This window comes from Ovis canadensis, chromosome 3 (genome assembly GCF_042477335.2).
Source record: "Ovis canadensis isolate MfBH-ARS-UI-01 breed Bighorn chromosome 3, ARS-UI_OviCan_v2, whole genome shotgun sequence".
NCBI lineage: Eukaryota > Metazoa > Chordata > Mammalia > Artiodactyla > Bovidae > Ovis > Ovis canadensis.
Window position 1 is genome coordinate 80,299,640 of NC_091247.1, and position 21,219 is coordinate 80,320,858.

The 21,219-nt window shown below is 39.6% G+C and overlaps 1 protein-coding gene across 4 annotated transcripts in view; it reads right to left on the reverse strand.

Annotated features, from left to right (window-relative positions):
• The window catches only part of PPM1B (protein phosphatase, Mg2+/Mn2+ dependent 1B), an 83,818-nt gene extending 71,510 nt beyond the window's left edge, over nucleotides 1–12,308 (reverse strand). For 3 of the 4 annotated variants that reach the window (XM_069583438.1, XM_069583439.1, XM_069583437.1), the window contains exon 1: nucleotides 11,852–12,308. The gene's annotated coding sequence lies outside the window, so the exon portion shown is untranslated. The remainder of the gene's footprint in view (nucleotides 1–11,851) is intronic. The other variant, XM_069583441.1, reaches the window with a different exon arrangement.
• Between the last annotated feature and the right edge of the window lie 8,911 nt (nucleotides 12,309–21,219).

A 21,219-nucleotide genomic window follows, 5' to 3' on the forward strand; every position in this document is an offset into this window, starting at 1 on the left:
TGCTAGTGGCAAAGTATACCCATATTTACATCTATAATATTTTGTCATTAAGAAAGAAACCAGGAAAACAAGAAAGTAGGGCAAATGAAAACAGTAAATACACAAAAGGGGAAATTTAAATGGCCAATAAACATATGAGAATGTTCACCCTCACAAACCACACGAAATACAAAATTAACGTTATAATGAAATATGGGGCGGGGGAAGGAATTCTTAGTACTGAATGGAGACAACGATATAGAGCTCTGCTAACAGCTACTAACCACTGATGACTAGTAAGAATCTGAAGTGTGGCTAACCCAAATTGAGACTTGCTGTTAAATATAAAATACATACCACATTTTGATGATTTAATAGAAAAGAGAATACAAAAATCTCACTAATTTTATTGTTTATATACTGAAATGGTATTTTTTATATAATGATTAAATAAAATACATCACTAAAATCGACTTCACCTTTTTTGTTAATGACTAGAAAATTTTAAGTCACCTGTATGACCAACATATTTATATAAGACAGCACTGATATTGACATGAAGTGAAGTGAAAGTCACTCAGTCATGTCCGACTCTTTGTGACCCCATGGACTATACAGTCCATGGAATGCTCCAGGCCAGAATACTGGAGTGGGTAGCATTTCCCTTCTCCAGGGGATCTTCCCAACCCAGGGATCGAACCCAGGTCTCCTGCATTGCAGGTGGATTCTTTACCAGCTGAGCCTCCAGGGAAGCCCTAGAGTAACAGAAACAAAAGTTGTCTACACCACTGGCCAGAGGATAAATTGGTACAGCCACTTTGGAGAGAATTTTGGAAATATCTAGGTAGATTATAAGAATAACCTACAATTTAGCAATTATACTTCTAACCTTGTGTTCTAGAGAAACTTTAACACATATATAAAAAGATGTAATTTATGTTTCGGCACAATTGTATATATATGCAAAGTAATCCCAAATGTTCATCCAAAGACATTAGACAAATGTGTTATAAATCACACAACAGGATACAATGCAACACTATTAAAAAGAGGAATAGATCAACAAGGAAGAACTCTGCAGAAATGCTAATTGTATAAAAAGACATTCCATATATAGTTATGTACAGAAACTACAAAATCTCTTAGGACAGTTCTATATGTTACACACAGATACACATATATACATGGAGACTGTATATGCAACAGAAGGCACAGCATTCAAGACAGTGGGAAAGGAAGGATGGTATCCAGGAAGACTACAGAACGGCTTCAACTGTATCAGTAATGTTCTACATCCTAAACTAAAGCTACACAGTGGGTACTTTGGGGTTCTTTATTCTTTTTATGTCTGAAATTTTCGTTTTTTAACATATGATTTTATATACTATGTATTTATGCTTTGGGGGGACATAAGCAAAAACTTCACAATTTCAACCATGTGAAAAACAATTATACCTTGAATAATACATCAGGACGCAGGAGAGGCAACATATAAACACCGATTTTATACCACTAACAACATGATGAGAAAAAGGAGAATACAAACCGGAGGGGTCAGCAAACTTATTCTATAAAGCACCAAACAGTAAATATCTGGAGCTCTGCAGGGCCATATGGTTTGTGTCACACTACTAAACTCTGCCACTGTAGTGGAAAAAGTAGTGAAACAGTATGTAAACAAATGAGCATGGCTGTATTCCAATAAAACTTTATTTATGGACTCAGGCAGCAGACCAAATTTGGCCAGTAAGCTATGGTTTGGTAACGCCTGTCCAGATCTATCTTTTAAAAAGATATCAATAAACCCATTAAGTCAAAGTCTGAAGGAGAAAGATTTTTACAGTAACAAAATATGCCATGAATTACCTGGTAATCTCAAAAGAGAAAATGTTTCTTGTCCAGGGAGACACTGAACAATCACCGCCTTAACCCACTCATCAGACTCAGCACCTCATCAGACTCAGCACCGCTAGTAGTGCAACCAATCATTCTGTAACACCTCCTGATGTGGCGTAACACGAAGCAGCATCACCTATGAGGCATCATGGCCAAATGTTTAAACTGAATTTAACACAGTCTTCAGTGAAGTTTTAAACAATTTTCAAAGAACCAATCAGAGAAATTCTGAATACAGGACATTTTACAAAATAACTGGTCCCTTCAGAAACTCATTTTTTAAAACTAGTGCTTAAATTTACAAGAGAACTGAGATACAACAGCAAATGCAATATAATGCAAGATCCTTCACTAAACCTTGGTACGGAGAGGAAAAAACCTATAGAAGACATTTTGATTGAGAATTACATGACTTCTAGGAATTAGATAACTATACTATGCATGATATAAGTATTTTAAGTATAAAGGAAATGTCATTTTTGGGAGATTCATACTTAAGTATTTAGGGGTGAAATGACATGATGTTTCTAATATATTTTCAAATGGTTCAGCAAGATTATGGATGAAGCAAATATGGCAAAAATATAAAATACCACTGAATTTAGGTGGTGGTATACATAAGGGGGATTCCCTGGTGACTCAGACAGTAAAGAAACCACCTGCAGTGAGGGAGACCTGGGTTTGATCCCTGGGTTGGGAAGATCCCCTGGAAAAGGGAATGGCTACCCATTCCAGTATTTCTGCCTGGAGAATTCCATGGACAGAGGAGCCTGGCCAGGTTACCGTCCCATGGGGTCGAAGCGTCAGACACGACTGACAACTTTCACTTTCACATGGGAACTCAGTGTACTGTTACAATATTCCATAGGATTAAAAATTTTCATAATACAAAGGCAAAAATGCAATGGGATTATATATTTATTAAATTTTTTCATCGATCTCCTCCATAAATATTAGTCTTAAGTTTCAGTAAAAGTTCTTAAGGTCGTAAACTTTCCTAAAGTTCACAGCCCTGATGCTTTTCCTTTTAAGCATCTGATTTCTAAAAGTGAGAACAAAGCAAATTACAAGGTAAGACAATCTAATTATACTGCCATTTGATTTTTTATACATTTTATAAGGATTCTTAATATATAAAATACACCTCAGTTCAGTTCAGTCGCTCAGTCGTGTCCGACTCTTTGCGACCCCATGGACTGCAGCACGCCAGGCCTCCCTGGCCATCACCAACTCCTGGAGTTTACTTAAACTCACGTCCACTGAGTCAGTGATGCCATCCAACCATCTCATCCTCTGTCATCCCCTTCTCCCCCTGCCTTCAATCTTTCCCAGCATCAGGGTCTTTTCCAGTGAGTCACTTCTTCGCATCAAGTGGCCAAAGTATTGGAGTTTCAGCTTCAGAATCAATCCTTCCAATAAAATACACTTACAGTTCCTTTATAGCATCTTTACTTTTCACCATGTATGACAATTCACATACTCCCTTCCTCATCCCACACATGGCAGACTGATAATCTTTGTCCCCCAAAGTATCTAATGCTAGCAGACACTATTTATGTACTAAATAAAACTAAGCAGCAGGAATCCGTGTTCATACCTTTAACACAATAAGCATCAAGTTCTTGAGAAGGAATGCAAACCTTCCTTCCCTCTTATTACTCTCTATTCTCCTCCCCCTAAAAGATATTGTTTTTTATGGGAAAATGTATTCAACAAATGTTTATATAACAGAGATAAATGGATAAATCTCCACACAGAACATAGTTGTCATCCTTATGTAGCTTACACTTTGGAAGGAAATGACAATCTTAAAACTGAGCTCTAAATTTAAGATCAAAAGGACCTCAAGACATCATATGGTCCACCTCTCTGCCTTAACTCAAAAACATTACATTACAGATTAAGGCCACTAAATCCAAGAAAGAATATATAACTCACAAAGTCACATAACCATTAAAAGGTTCAGTGCGAATCTCAAACAGGGCCTTCCGCCTTCTAATGTACCAGTATCATTTAGAAGCTGTAGTAACAGCAGTTATAGCAATAAGAGAAAGCACTCAAATTATAACATTCCAAGGCTCCATGGTAACGACTTCACATGGAATAGTCCAACTAAACAATTTTATGAAATAGCCTCACTGTACAAAAGAGAAAACTGAGGCTTAGAAACATTAAGTAATTGCTTTAAGTTATCCAATCTACAGAATGGGGAAAGAGGGACTCAGAAGCATTCTGACTATAGACTCTATGCTTCCTATCACCTTCCTTCCTTTGGAAAAGTTTCCAAGAAACATAACCCCTAGTAATACAAAGGTTTCTTACACTTAATATACACCTACAAACATACACAAGTTAACAGTGTCAAGCATCTGACAGCATCACCTAAAAGCACAGAGTAGCAAAAACACTAAATCTTTTGCAAAGATGCTTCACACACATTTGTGAAAGTCATTCTCATCTAGCTCTGTGGATGTAGACCAGTTTTCATTCTTAAGTGACGTTAAGAATTTTACTATTATCAAAGGCATTACTCTCAAATAACAGAGCTAAGGCCTAAAAACACTCTTAACTGCATCACTGTTTGGTCAGCACCTCTGCTGCTGCTAAGTCACTTCAGTCGTGTCCGACTCTGTGCGACCCCACAGACGGCAGCCCACCAGGCTCCCCCGTCCCTGGGATCCTCCAGGCAAGAACACTGGAGTGGGTTGCCATTTCCTTCTCCAATGCATGCAAGGGAAAAGTGAAAGTGAAGTCATTCAGTCGTGTCCGACTCTTCGCGACCCCATGGACTATGGCCTACCAGGCTCCTCTGTCCATGGGATTTTCTAGGCGAGAGTACTGGAGTGGGGTGCCATTGCCTTCTCCAATGCATGAAAGTGAAAAGAGAAAGTGAAGTCACTCAGTCGTGTCCGACTCTTCCTGAGACCATCTCTCAAATATAGTCCTGAAGCTACTGCTTATCCAGCATCTCCCAAACTTTGCTAGTCAAATATTACAAACCAACTACCCATCACACTTATTTTTACCTTGTTAGATAGTTTTCAGTCCCCTTAAATCGCAGGATCAACGTTATTCTAGCCAGCTCTCTATCGTTAACTATGCATCTCTACTCCTTTATATTCAATACCTTATACCTGAACTCCATAATCACCATGTAATTAATATATATCCAAACAAAACCAGAAGACCTACTTACATGAATTCCACTCTACAGGATGGTCATAAAGTCTGAAAACATAGGTATTATGTTAACATATTCTATAACATCAATAAACCATTCATCGTGTATGGTTTTTTGTTGTTGTTGTTTCCAGATTTGGTGGCCACCCTATACTTAAAAAAAGCAAGTAAGCAAAGACAGAGGCAGAAAGAGCAACATAAACCAAAAGCCCAACAGCAAATAAACTGAACTAAAATACAAACCTATCACTGAGAAAAAGACTCAAGATGTTAAGAGCAATAACATCCTAAATCATCACTAATCCTTAGAAGCCTCTACTTCCCTTACAAACTAGAGTCAGATTTTATAAAACAAAAACAAAATGAAAGTATAACTGAATCTATTATGTCTTAAGCTAAAAGTTACTATTTCACTTTCACATTCTGATTCAAAACACTCCAAAACAGTTGAATAGAAAGAAGCTAAACTCAACTTCCTTATATTTAGGACCTATAATCACCAACACTTTATAAAAGATAACTTTAGAAATCAAGTAAGGTTATTTTTGCTTCATTTTTCGGTCTAAAATATACGCACTCAAAGATGTCCAGATTTTGAACAGCTTAATGAACCTTGTCTGAATTACAGTCTTATATTTAATATATTCAAAAGTTCAAGTTCTGCACATTGGAGTTTTATCTGATAAAAGTGATAAATACAGTTACAAAATTACATTAAGTGAAACCAGTACTCTGAAGGCTTATTCTCGTGTTATAAAGGGAGTCTCTTAGGTCATGAATGGGAACTAGTGTTCATTTTCATATTGGAGCACTGAAATAAACAGAGGTTGGTTTGCTTTAAAATAAAAAAATCAATCTCAATTCACTGCAGCAAGCAAGATCACATGAGACTCTGACGGAATGACTCATAAATGAAAGCAAAAAACAATTATGCATTAGAACAAAAACAAACACCAAAGATCTCTCATGCTTATCTTTAAAAGTGTGCAATGTTTTGTGTAAACTCAAGAAGAGACTTCTTTACCAAACTGGATCATCACTAAAAAAAGCTATAAACAGAAAGTAGAAAACTAAGCACTTGCTTTGTCTCCTAAGTACAACAGGACATCGTCATGCAGAAACCTACAAGGCAGGAAAACAAAGGCACAGCTTCAAGTAATACATAAACAGCTATGGAATTAAGGGATGCAGTTCGGTATACAGGGCAACTGGAGGACAATAAACGAAGAGATGGACTGACTCCATCAGCTAACCTCAACAGAACTGTCAACTAACCGGAGACAGATTAGCGGTCACAAATCAGAGACAGTATTTCAGACACTACTAGCCAACCACTAATCTTTCAACTATGTTCACAAAAGAAAAGGAAAAGGGTCTTTTCCAACACAAATAACATATATTTTATAGGAACATCCCAAGTTACTTAAACCAGACTTGTTAAAAGCCCTCTTTATCCTTCTCCCACAATGTCATCTTTTCTCCCATTCTCCTGTCCAAGAACTCCTCTATCCAAGATTGGACAGTAAATGGTGTTTTCCCCAGCTTCCCACATGCCTAATGTAGGAATCTTTTTTTTTAAATCTTTGGCTCACATTTTAATCTTAGGTACAACACTATTTCCCCCTTCCTACTTCCTCTTTTCATATTCCAGTTTTCGTCCAGTTATAGAAAACCTCCTCTTCCTTCTCTCTTGTTAAAAATAGTAAAGCTCTAATCACAGCTTCTAAGCAAAGTGTAGAAAACATCACACATGCCAAATCCCACTCAATTCAAGTCACCCATGAAGGGAGCACAGTTGTAAACTAAGGAAGAGTTTGTTATCAGAACATAAGATCTCTGCGGGCAAGGATTTTGTTATTTTGTTGGGCCTCTTGCCTGGAAAGTAGAAAATGGCAACCCACTCCAGTATTCTTGCCTGGAAAACTCCATGGACTGAGCAGTCTGGCAGGCTGCAGACCGCGGGGCCGCATAGAGTCAGACAGCACTGAGCACACACGTAAGAGCAGGGCAGCCTACAGACTAAATACTATTAAGTTCTGCCAATTTTTTTACTTCTCACTGGGTTGGTAACCTAAAGTAAGCAAAAGTAACAGGAAGCTCCTCATATCTAAATTTTATCTCCCTTACATTCTATCTTTTTAGAGTCGCTTTGAGTTTATTTCCTCTTTGTAAGAGACTAAGAAGGGCCACCTGTGTTCAACAGATAACACCAGTTCGTTAACTCAAGTATTGTTTTAATCTGAAGAAGGAAAAACTCTGCCAAGACAAGTTTAAGCACCCACCAGTTATATGAACACTATCAGATTTTCCTACTTATAAGAATATCTATTATAACCATCCCTTTTCAAGGTTAGGAGTACACTTATACATACCTACATCAAGAAAATGCCATTATACTTAATCATCAGTCACATTACTCTCAAGCTTTCAAAAGTGCTTTGAAATCCTTCAGAACTTCACAAATTTATCAAATCTACTTCTCAGGTATGTACTACTTATCAAACAAAATCTATACACCTGGCTTTTTTCTTATATAACAAATTCAGTTATACCTAATGACATAACCACATTTGACAAGTTTTCCATGAAAAGGTTTTTCATACAAATGCACTTTCATTTACCACCTATTTTGAAGTGAAGGTCCTTCTACAGAGATTAAAAACAGAGCCAGATAGACACAGGTCTGACCCTTCCTAAATGACTACCGGTGATCGGTCCCATCTCTCAAAGTGAGACAAGTTCCTTAATATTAAATAGAAGTCTTCCAATGTTTCTCTCTCTTCTATACCTCAGACCATGTTTTAATAGATCTTTTGTTCAAAAGGATGCAAAGCACATATTCCAACTAGTGTTATGTCTCTAAACTTTAAGATCTTTAATTTTCAAGAAATCAATTTAAAGCCAATAAACATAATCTTGATAATTCAACATACTCCAAAAGAAAACTCTGAATCCATTTTCACATAAGTTTACCATTACACTTATTAAGTCATAAAAGCTTTAAATTAGCAAACTATGCTTTAAATGTTACAAACCAATTAAATGTTTAATTATTAGAAGTTAAACGCTACACTTGACTGTTAAACTACTGGGTTCCAAAGTTAAATAAGTTATTATGAAGTGTACATCTGTTACGGTATAGAAGGTGTGGTCAGAAGCTAGCTAGAGAAAAAGAAAAAAACTTGAGAAACTCTGTATCATGACTTAACCATAATTCAGAGCAAAATGTTTATATCTATTATTAAGGGTACAAGTAAAAGACTCTGAAAACTTGAAAAAAAAAAAAGTATAAGCAACCATATGTACTTGTTTCCTAGGTTGCTAGTTGATATTAAAAACTCAATCTCAAAATCATCATAAAATTTGATAAATGAAACTACTGTAGACAGACTACACTTTTGAAAGTTTTGTAACTTTAGCAAGAATTCAGTGAAGACTTATTTTTATAACACTGATTCCACTACTTGATCAAATCATTCTAAATGGTGGTGGTTTGGGGACAAATCAGAGAAAACGCTGAAAAGTATAACTCAAGTCAAATATACACAAGGAGATTAAATCACCTTAGAAATATTTCACTTGAAAAAAAGATTTCAAAATGGCTAATCACAGATATTAGCATACTTAGTTTAAAACACTGAAAGTTACTTTATTTTAAATCAATGTTTTCATGTAAAGAAGTACCACCACCTAAAACAGGAATAAAATGAAAGGGATATTGAACTCCATGTATCTTTTTCTTCACCTATATTTGTGAGGTCAGCTGCTAAAAGCTGATGACAAGCTCTATCATTCTATAAATTTTATGATAAAGCAAAAAGTATAAAAATCAATACGTCCCAATCTACAATATTTTACCTTGACTGTTAAGTTTGAGTACAGGACAGCAAGGTGGACGGCAATCTAGATTACACTTCTGGGGTTTTCTCAATTTCCAGGAATCTTATCTCAAATCCCCAATTAATCAATCCTCCTAATTCACAATTCTGATATAATATATGATACATTCTAAAATAAAACTTTAAAGTTGCTAAAATAAATTCAGTATTCAGTTTCAATCCAAATTCTGAAATTAGCTAAGGAAAAATTAAAAGAATCAGTTACAGTGTGAAAAAAATCATTGAAATCCATATTCCCCCAAATCCTTACTGCTCCCTATAATTTTAACCAAGGATTACCTGAAAATTTTGTAATTTGAAAAACTTACAACTCTTAGAACACTGAAACTGTCACTTTTTGTCAACTAACTTCTTCTTAAATCAGTGAACTGTGAAAGTCATATTTCACAAAAAAGTAAAATACTATGAGTTTTATTTTAATAAATTAATTTTATTCATGCTATTAATATCTTATGAAGGACTACTGTAGAGTTAGGATCATACTATTTTATTACTTTCTACGTTAGATGTCAAAAAATATTTCTAAATAATTACACATAGTATACAAACATTCATATAATGTAGACAAAATGTGTAACTAACACCAATGAGTGTGTGTCTGTGTCTGTGTGAAGGGGGAACATTCACTCCCAGTATCATGTGTAGTAAATGTTTACCAATCCACCTACAAGGACATGTGTGCAAATTCTTCCATTACAGGCTCAGCCAATTTTTAATGAAACACTATGATTGCTAAACAATCCAATGGCAAATGCTACTCTTCCACAAATGCCAAGCGAAAGTCTATCCACACATTTTAATTCAAAGGACTCCATAAGAAAATTATGTAAGAAAATAAACTGTCAATGAGAGCCACTTTTTCTGACCTTGTCAAATTGTGAACGAGGTGTTCTTATTTTAGATACTATCCCACTTCTTCAAATGATGTATTCTTAAGGGGTTTGATAATTACATGTGAATTACTAACATAAAATAGTATTTACTGACCTAGCAGACAAACTGAAAAGGCTTTCACTTATTCCTCAAGTCTTTACAGAAAATCAGACACCCACTATAAGAAAACAGGTGTTTAAAGCTCTGTTGGTCACATCTAAGAGAAGAATCACAACATAAATCTAAAGGATAATGTCCAAGAAACTGGGGAAAACTTAATGGTTATGAAAGATATAATAAAAATACTATTCCATATTGACAATGCAACATAAAGAAACACTGCAGAAACTGTGGTAAGACTTTATGAGAGCAAAAATAAATGATGAGAAAACACAAACGACCATTAAAAAAAAATAGACAAAGAAGCAACTGAGAGAAAGCAGCACAGTAAAAATCAGGATTATCCCTGAAAATCTGTTGACTAACAAAATCTGTTCAAATACTAAATAAAAGTGTTATTGAAACCACTGTCTGTTCAAGAAGCCTACAAAATTATTCCTTTAATAAATTACCATTATTCAATAGTGTAATTTTAGCTATATTTTTAAAAGGCTGTACACTTGGAAAATACTATAATAATTAGAATAACCTGCCTCACTATTTATTTAGAAATGCACTATTTAAAAGTAGGCCAACAATAATAACTTTGCTATTGCACAACAGAAAAAGTAAATGAAATAATGTCTATTAGCATTCAGTGTTGGTGGCATACTTTTCCATCCACTGGAACATACTGGCTTGCACTATCTACCCTGAACAATTTACCACTTCTGCATCCACGCAGTAGCGCAAATAAAATGAGTTCCTGTGTTAATCCCGCAATAAACCTCGGTAATTCTCACATCACAGGAGTTGTAAACGATTGTTAACCGAAAAAGAATGTTTCTCCTAAAATAGCTACATAACACTGAGACTACTCAAATTCCTAAATAATCCTTTTTACAAGACTCCCGCCAACTTTATTTTGATACATTAAACATGTGGAGCCTGTTTTAAAAGGTAGTTAGCAGTGCCTTCATCAAAACAGCTTCCTAGTTGTTGTTATGTCTTCTTTCTAAAGTTTCCAAGTTGTTTTTAAGCCAACTTGAATACTGATGAATGTGGGTCGCTATTAAACGCTTAAAATGGGCAAATGTTCTAGAGCTAGTCAATCTGACACTGGAGGTCATGCAACTTGAAAAATGAAATAACTCTTACAACACTCACTGAGCTCTTCATTTTTAAAATAACTTCAGGGCTATTTCCACACTCTGCATTTAATAACACAATTTTTTAAAACGGACAGGCTCAGTTAATCAAAAAACTGATCTGCCGCTTCAAACTGGTGAGTCTATTCTTAATGGGCCTCTGGTGGATTTGGAATACTGACGATAGTAGCTTCACTGTAAAAAGACAGACATCCGAAAAGGACTGCTCGGAAGGGCAAGGAAGGAAGCCCGGAGTCGGCTGAGAAGAGAAAGAGAAACGATTTAAAGTCACTAAGGAAAAAGAAGGTGATGAGACGCAGAAATAGAAGAGCGAGAAAGAAGATTTAACAAGGAAGTGAAGTGGAGCGCAGAGGGCAGAAGCTAATAAGGAAACAAATGGGAAAAGGTAGTGTTTTCATATAGGCATGCACCAGGACGGAACGAGTTAAGGCCTGGAGTAGCCCCAGTGCTTTCAGATGATAGAGATGCTCGCAGAGAACAAGAACAAGCAGTTTACTTTCAGACGTTGAAGCAAACTAAAATTCCCGGCCCCGAGCCTCTCCCAACCTCGGCCGAGCGCGGAGGCGGCGGGGAAGGGGCCTAGCCAGGAGCCAGGCCCGGCGTACCGCTCCTCCGGGCTCCGCGGCCCAAGAAAAGAGGCGAGGATTAGGAGGGCAGAGATCCCAGCCGAGGCTCGGCGGCACCCCGAAAACGGTCCGGGGCCTCCGCGGTGCCCGCGAGCCGCTTCCCCTTCGCCGGGTCGCCCAGCGGCCTTACCTGGGGCGAGGGAGGGAGGCGAGGTCTAGGGCGTCCGCTCGCGACCGCCGCAGAGCCCCCCTGCTGCACTCAGCCCAGGCTTCCAACGGAGGCGCGACCCTGCCTCAGCCGCCGCTTCCCGCTCGGGGTCTTGGCCACCGCCTCCGCCGCCTCCGGGGCTGTTTACACCCTCGGGCCCCGCACGCCGCCGCCGCCGCCGCTGCCGCCTTCTTTCCACCCTAGCGCCGCTGCCGATTCGGCCGCCGCCACCTCCTCCGCCGCAGCCTCGTCTCTCTGGAGCATCTTCCAGCCACCTAACCCTGAGAAACAGAGACTCCAGCCGCGCCGGCAGGAAACTCCCCCGCAACTGCTAGGGGGACGAGGCGGTCAGAGCACCGGCGGCTTTTCCGCCATTGAGCAGCAGCCGCTCCGCTCCTTCTGCAACGCCCTCCCCGCACCCTGTCCTTCCCCGCCCCTCGGAGAGCCCCGCCCCCATTCCCACCCATTGGGACGCCACGCGGCCTCTCACTGAAGCCGGTTGGTTGGCCGGCCCGTCAATCACCGCCCTCCCAGTCCGGCAGCCCCAGTAGCTCCTTCCTTAGTTTTCCCCGCCCACAAGGCCCCGCCCTTGGGCTCTTAGTTTCCCATTGGACACAAGTGACCATTTTCAATTGGCAAGGTCAGCTATCCATCAAACACCGCCCACTGAGTGAGACCCAACCCATCATTACCCTTTACTTCATTCAGCCCCGCCTCTGCTATGCCGCGCAGATATCAGGGACCAACCCACCCTAACAGACATAAGTAGAGACCGTCGTCAATCAAGTAACGCCCACCTGCGCTCTGCCTCTCAGAGCCCAGACCCTAGCGATTCTCTTTTGTTATTGGTCCAAATGGTGGCCCGAACTTTCAATCATTGGCTTTCTTTACATGTCTGTCACGGAACCAATTTCCAAGTCCGTCACACCGGCTTTTTTTAAATAAACGCGCAAAAGGCGGGGAAGTATTCGAAAAGCGATTGGCTAGTCCTCCAAAACGGTCAAACCTAGAGAGTCTGTGAGAAGCCTTTTCGTTCTGTGAAGACCGTGCCCCTTTATTTTTGACCTCTAAGCCTTGCGTAAAACCAAACGCCATAAAGGAGCCAATGGGCTGTCCAATTATAGGTGTGGAGGCTTAGTCCCACCCGGAATTGCAGGGGGTTCGCTGCTGATTGGCAAACAAAGTCCTACTAGGCCCTCATTGGAAGATATAAACGCCTCTCTTAGACGTAGAGACGAGAAGGATGGCGCAGGCGAGGGCAAGAAGCGATCCAAGGAGAGGCGGTTGTTTTGCTTTAGCCAGCGGGTGGGGCGCACGCGGGAGAGGGAAACTCAGAAGGCAGGGCTCTGGGGGAGGTGGTGCGGGGAGGAGAAAGGCCCGGATGTTCCCTAACAATGAAATCATCGCTGACCAATCAGAGCAGCTGCACTGGACTACCTGCCTGACCTGTCCCCGTAAGGGAAGAAAAGGAGTTAGAGAGCGGGAAATTGGGGTGTGTGGAGAGGCCAAAAAGCGATGTAAGAAAATAAGACAGGTGATTCCTTCGGAAGGATTCTGTGCTGTTGCTGCTGCTGGTGCTAAGTCGCTTCAGTCGTGTACGACTCTGTGCGACCCCATTGACGGCAGCCCACCAGGCTCCCGCGTCCCTGGGATTCTCCAGGCAAGAACACTGGAGTGGGGTTGCCATTTCCTTCTACAATGCGTAAAAGTGAAATCGCTCAGTCGTGTCCGACTCTTAGCGACCCCATGGACTGCAGCCTACTTGGCTCTTCCGTCCATGGGATTTTTCAGGCAAGAGTACTGGAGTGGGGTGCCGTCGCCTTCTCCCTCTGTGCTGTTAGGGGTTATTTTTATTTCTTCTAGGCCCGCACTACCTGGCATTCAGCCCTTAGCATTTCCGTGTTTTGTTTCTTAGTCAACATTGATTTTAGAAACTCTTGGCCTAGGCTTTGACATTCGTTCGCTCCACGGTTATTGAACGCCTGCTATTTGTCAGGCCCTGTACGTAGAGCTGAAGTACAAAAATAAATTATAAGATGATGCTTGCTGTAACTGAAACATGATAGAGACGGTGATGACCCAAAGGATCTTTCCTGTAAATTTACAGAGGAAGGCTTAATGCAGGATTAATCTAGAATAAATGATTCAATAAGAGGATGAAAGAAGTGGACATAATTCTTCCAGCAACTGAATTAGACTAAAAGGTGCATTCATGCATGCTAAGTCACTTCACTAGTGTCTGACTCTTTATGACACTATGAACCGTAGCCCACCCAGGCTCCTCTGTCCATGGGATTCTCCAGGTCCCTTCCCCGCCTGTCTATGGGATTCTGTCCATGGGATTCTCTGCTCCTTCCGCACCCCCAACAAAAAGAAAATTAAAATGTAATGAAATTTTTCATTTTTTCCAATGAAAATGCCCTGAAAGAGAATTTAACCTTTGTTCATACTTTGGTGTAAATTGGTTTGGGCGGACAGTTAAGCTAAGACCCAAAACAATGTTACTCAACTTAGGTGCTGTCAGTGTTTTGGGGAGAAGGGCAGATTTAAAAATAGGGTGATTGTCCTGGCCTTTGTGAGGATAGCAGAAATAAAGGCTTGACTGCCATTCAGATTTCTTAATCTACTCAAGTTTGTGTAAGGATAGTGTTTCTTACAGCATGATGGCTAGACCACCAGCATCAGAATCACCTGGGAAGCAGATTCCTGGGTCCACTCACATCTCTAATAGCAAGGACCCAGGGGATAAGACAAGTGAATTTTTAAACAATTCTCACACGTAGTTTTTATGCACTCCAGTGATTGAGGTAGCATAATGGAAACACTGTGAGTTAAAATTCAGTTTCCCTACTTTTGCATGTTGGGAAGAAAAATAATAAGAAACGAAGTAGCCCATTTAGATTTTGCCTTTCTCTTGTCCCCCTCATTATCAGTATGGGATCATACAGTTCTCAGGAAATATTTCTTAAATGATTCACAGAATCTATTTCTTTAGATCATACTCCTTTGCCTGACATGCCTTATATAGGGGTAAGGGAATCTAGGATCCCAGGTTCCAAAATAGGAATCATGCTAAAGATCCTACAAGTGGCGACATCTCAGGACCCTTGTCTTGAGAATCCAAGCAAGGTCATCAGAGAATTTTCTGGGTCTGCTTGATTTCCTTCTCACTTTCCCTTGGTTGGCCTCAAAATTAATACAAAGCAAAATCATTTAGGTGGGCTGAAGATTGTCCATCATTCCTTCTTTCAATCAGGAATAAGGATGTACTGTAAAGATGTACTGAATACTCTTCTAGGTGCTGAGAATACAAGGATCAAAAAGATTTTAAGTTAATTTTGTTATATACTTTATTTAATTAAAAAACTAAACCAATAGGGAAGGTCCAAGAAGATTCACAAAATTGGTGTGTATCATTGGAGAAGGAAATGGCACCCCACTCCAGTATTCTTGCCTGGAAAGTCCCATGGACAGAGGAGCCTGGTAGGCTACAGTCCATGGGGTCGCAGAGTCAGACACAACTGAGCGACTTCACTTTATCATTAACATATAATGTGTCATTGAGTATCATCACAGTGGGCTCTGTTAAAAACTAGCTGTGTGGCTTCAGCTAGTAACTGAGCTCTTCAGCTGGTAAACAAGCCTCAGTTTATTATTCTGTAAAATAGGAATCATAACATCTTCTTCCAGAGTCAGATGAAGAGCTTTGGGCACTCTTAGTAATACAAAGCACTCCCTAATACATAATTTTAAATAGAAATAATGCTAAACGTAATGTAGAAAAGGTCCCGATTTTTCCAATGTTGACTGTAGTACTCTTAAGTTCTTTTTTAAGTAAGACATCAGGTATCAATTTTCTCCAAACAAATTGGATGCCCCAGTTTTGCTGGTACACTAAGCCCACCCTTGGTAATCCAATGCTGCCTACTTCACATGACTTTTAAAGATTAAATGGAATATGGTACATAATAACACCTAATGTAATGCTTGTCACAGTTGAATCAGAATCTTTATAGAGAAAGAAATTCTCTATAAAGAATTTTTTAGAAATTTAGAAGAAATTTCATTTATTCACTCAGCATATTTATGTGCCTCTTATATGCAGATACTGTAGTTTCTGACAACGAGCTTCAGTGTCATACTTCAAGTAGTCTCATCTGATCCACTCCCTTCTTAGCCACTGAAAATTAATGTTCCGCTAATAAACCTGTTTTCTTCACTTAAGAAAAAATTCACCAGCTCCACTCTACAAATATTTACTAAGCATTCACTGTGAATCACGTGCTATGGTAGATGATGCGTATTGCTGCTTATGGAATGTATTAACTGATATGGTAGTTATAATAATTATATATTCAGTCTTTATCCCTGGTTTCTGGCACAGCGCTTCTAAAACTTTTGTAGTTTCTTGACAGGGGTGTCAGGAGAATTTTTTGTGATTCATAATAAGCCCCTTTGAACCCTACCTGAATTTAAGCTAATGAGGTGGTTCCTGGAGAATGGAGGCTGGTTGCTGGAGGAATCAACCATGTAATGAGAAGGTTAGAACTTTCAACTTGACCTCTGGTGAGGGAAGAGGAGCTGGAAATGGGCTTAATCACCAGTGGCTAATGAATTAATCAATCCTGCCTACATAATGAAGCCCCCATAAAAACCCTCAATGACAAGTTTTGGCGAACTTCTGGGTTGGTGAACACATCAAGGTGCTAGGAGGGTGGTGAGCCCCAAGAGGGCATGGAAGTTCACACCCTTCTCACGTAGCTTGCCGTATGAATCTCTTTCATTCAGCTTCCTGAGTTTTGTTTCTTTTTTTTTTTTCTAGCCTAGCCAAGAAGCATGTGGTATCTTAGTTCCCTCACCAGGAACAGAATCCATGCACCCTGCATTGGAAGCACAGAATCTGAACCACTGGACCACCAGGGAAGCCTCTGGCTGTTTCTGAGTTTTCAGTTCAGTTCAGTTCAGTTCAGTCGCTCATTCATGTCCGATTCTTTGCGACCCCATGAATCGCAGAGTTTTATCCTTTATCAAAAGCAGGTGATAGTGTTTCCCTGTGAGCTGAGTTCTGTGAGCTCGTCTAAAGTATCAAACCCATGGAGGGGGTTGTAGGAACTCCTGATTTATACCTAATCGGTTAGAAGTACAGGTCACAACCTGGAACTGATGACTAGCCCCTGAAGTCAGGGTTGGTCTTGTGGGACTAAACTTTGAAACCTGTGGGATTTGTGCTAACTCCAGGTAGTTAGTGCCAGAATTGTATAACATGAGGAAAACAACCCACACATTTGGTGTCAGAAGTGTGGTGAGTAAGAGTAGGAAAACAAGTTTTCCCTTTTCTTGACCACTGCCACTTTCTTAGAAATGTTCAACCCTGACTTTCATGAATCCGCAATGTTGTTTCTGTTGAAAGTGTTTCTAGAGAAAGGACTTCTTAGTACTGAGGCTCTTTTATCCTAAGGTATCTGGGAATTTAGCAAGAATTGGGCTACATGTGCTAAAAATTATCTTCAAAATCCAGAGAATTTTGCCCTCTACCCCATACTTAACACTTATTTTCATATTAAAATATTGTTTACAATTCTTATCATCATGAGGGGGAAAAGTCTTTTCCAAAAACCATATTTTGTTGGTTAGAAATGTTTGACTACAACTAGCAGAAAACTGAAACAGAGGCTTAAAAAGCTGGAGAGTGTGGGGTGGCATTTTTTTCGCACAAGAACTTTGGAGGTGAACAGTGATGTCAGGGTCAGCTTTTCTACAATGATCTTATTGCCCCAAGATCACAAGATGGTTTGCGTGTCTTCAGAGTAAGATGCCCAAGTTGAAGGCAGTAGGGTGTGAGGGAGTTACATGACCACCCCCAAGTGCAAGGGAGGCCAGGAAATTAGAGAACTGTGATGTCAGAGTTGATTAGAGTAGAGGTTCTTACACTTTACAAGTATCTAAATCCCCTGGAGGACTTGTTAAAATATAGATTGTTAGGCCTGACTCCTAGAGTTTCTGACACAGTAGCTCTCAGGTAGGGCCTCAGAATTTGCCTAACAAGAGCCCCCGAGATGCCACTGCTGCCAGTCCAGGGACCACATTTTTGAGAACCACTGATTCAGGCTAATCATGATCTATTGCCTGGCATGGTCACACTGCTGCCCAGAGCATTTATAGTTTCGCAGCTATGTTTCTGTTTTATCTATGCACAGATGAAAGTAAAATCAAGCAGAGACAAAACCAAGAAATCTCTGCAGACGTCAGTAGGTTGTCAAGGCACCCAGCCCTCTCTTTTTCAAGCCATTAAAGACCTTAGGCTCTGAGACACCAGGGCTTCAGAGCTTTCTAATTTCCCTTAAAAATCAGGTGGGTTGGATGCCATGGGTAATACTTTAACTGAAGTTTATCCTTAAGGTCATGTAACTCTCATAGCTTGCATTAGTCAGAGTCTGGCAAGAAACAGATGGTGCACCCAAATTAGGAATTTTGAGGAGAGTGTAATAAAGGAAATGTTTTCAAAGGTGCAGGCAGGGTAGAGATAAATCATAAAATCTAATCCCCTCAGGCTAGTGATAGGGAAACAGAAACAGAAACAGAACCTCTGTGCCTGAAGGGATAAGAGTAGGCAGGGCTTGCAGAAACCTGACCCCGGAAAGCGTTATATGCAGAGGGTCTGACCTGTGGTGAAGGACCAAGTGAGCCCTCTTCAAGGATCCCAACCTCATTCTCCTCCCACCCTTTGATCTCCCACAGATTCTACCCATGGGCCAAGCCCAACTGGAGCCTGTTGACATTATCCATGTAGGTCACAGAACAAGATGGAGAAATGGAGGGACAGCTGGACATCTGGAGGGGCAACAAGAGATATCCAACACATATATTTAAAGACAACAAGCACATGCATATCATTTATTTCTAGTTATATAACTCGTCTTTTTCCATAGTTGAAGAAAATTCAAATCGTAAAACAAAGAAGAAAAATGTCAGAAGACATCCTTAACTCAAAGATCTCAAAGTAAGGTCTCAGGCCCCTGAGGATCAACAAGGTCAAAACCATTTTCACAATGATATTAAGATATTATCTGCCTGTTTTATTCCAATTCTTTCACGAGAATACAGTGGCGCTTTCCAGGGGCTATATAACAGGTGCTATTGCAACACAGTGAGTGCAAAAGCAAAAGCAGACTCCAGCCCGCTTTTATTAAGCCAGATTTGAAAAAGATCTGCAAAAATATAAGACAATGTCTCCTTCCTCACTAACATTTTTGTTATTATAAGAATAATAACAGTGAAAATAAAAGTGATGTGTCACCGAAAGTGCTATTTATGTGAACATATAAATTGATAAATATTTTTAAATTTCTCAATTTTAATTTCTGTACAATAAATGTTCGCAGATATAACCCACAGAGACAAAGCTCTTTGGGTACTCCATAATTTATGAGGGCCAAGAGATAGTGAGACCAAACTGAGAGCTACTTTAAATCATATTCCACCTAGGGCTAGCTCCAAAAGCCAGTCACCTTTAGTCAGTATAATAAGCTAAGGAGGAGGATGGGAAGAAGAAAAAGATGACCGAGAAAGTAAAATGCCTTCCTTCCTTATCTCCCCTCTCTTTTCTTCCCCTTCACCTATTTTAAGGCCTTTTCAGATTTCCTCTCCCTATTGATTCCCTGTAGTACTTTGCTACTGCAATCCTAGACTACTTATCCTATTCTATCTCATATTTTAATTATTTAGGTAATTTATTGTTCCAACATGCTACTCTGTCTGAAGGACGTGTTTGAGCACATGTGCACATGTACACACACACACACACACACACACACACACCCAATGAGAAATTCTCAACCTGAGGTCCTCAAAGTCCAAGGAGATTGAATTCACAAGTTTATGAACCTGGAGGGAGAAAAATTAGTTATTTTTATTAACCTCTAACTGAAATTTAGCATTTCTTTCTTATGAATGTAGACAACAAACCACAGGAGCAGCAATAATACCTGTGACTTTGTAGTCATCAGAGATTGCTGATATTGTAATATCACATTAGAGTTGTTACAAAGCTCTCATCATATACAGTCAATGTTATTTTAAAATTATTGGAATTATTAGACTCACCATTAGATCTTGTTAAAGTAAAAGCATACACATTACTGTATTACAAATTTAGTTTCTTTAATACTTTGATGACTATTTCAATATAATTGTTTCCTTTGAAATCTTATGAACTTTGTTTTACGTATTTTAGAACATTGTTCTGGGAAGGGATCCCACAGGATTCACCAAAGGAATGCTTTGTCAAAAAAAAAAAAAAAAAAGGTATAGGGAATAATAATCCCTGCTATAATCTTGAGTTCAGCAAGGATGTTATTTCTTTGGTTGTACATTGTACACCATAGATACTCAATAATTACTTAATGAATTAAATTTGGGGCATCTCAAGTAGTTCACTGGATATTTTCCCTTTCCTTGGCACCACTCAGCAGAGGTTGGCCCAGGTCCCCTCTCCCCAACCCCCTGCCCCACTTCCTCTTAAGAGAGGAAGTTGATCAAGCTATCACCATCCTGCATGCAATCCCCACAGCCTTGGAGGCCAAAGCTGGCTGCCTCAGAGCCAGATGCACTTTTGTGTTTTAAAGTGAGTGTCATGCACAAGAGATGATTGAGATTATGGTTACAACACAGTGGGTGGTATCAGAAACACTTTTTACTTGGAGCCCAGTGATATAAATTCTGCAAAACTACAAAATGTTTAAACATGCTTGGCTGTGGAAAACGCTAATATCAGCCATTTATGTAAGCAGTTGAGCATTTATGCCCAAATTCATTTACATTATTCATTTGCTTTGTTATGTTTTGCTTTCTTTTTACAATAAACTATACATTTCTGCCAACTTCATCTTTTGCTTCTTGCTAGCACTGTCATTTGCTTGTGCAATATGGTAGGGTCCTCATGTTTCAAAAACCTAAATGGAAACATTGTGCTACTTTTCCCTTATTTTTCTTCCACATCTGCAAGGACTCCTTTCCAGTTTACCTTCTCTGAAAGCTCTTTATTTCCTGCTACTAAAGCTGTACATGGGGACTTCCCTAGCAGTCCAGTGGTTAAAAATTCACCTTCCAAGGCAGGGGATGTGGGTTTGATCTGGTTGGATCCCTTGTTGGAGAACTAAAATCTCGCATGCCTCAGGGCAACAAAGCCTGAATGCCACAGGTAGAGAGAAGCCCAGGAGCTGCAACTGAGACCCAATGCAGTGATAAGTAAATAAAAACATGTGAAAGTGAAAGTTGCTCAGTCATGTCTGACTCTTTTCGACCCCAAGGAATTCTCCAGGCCAGAATACTGGAGTGAGTAGCAGTTCCTT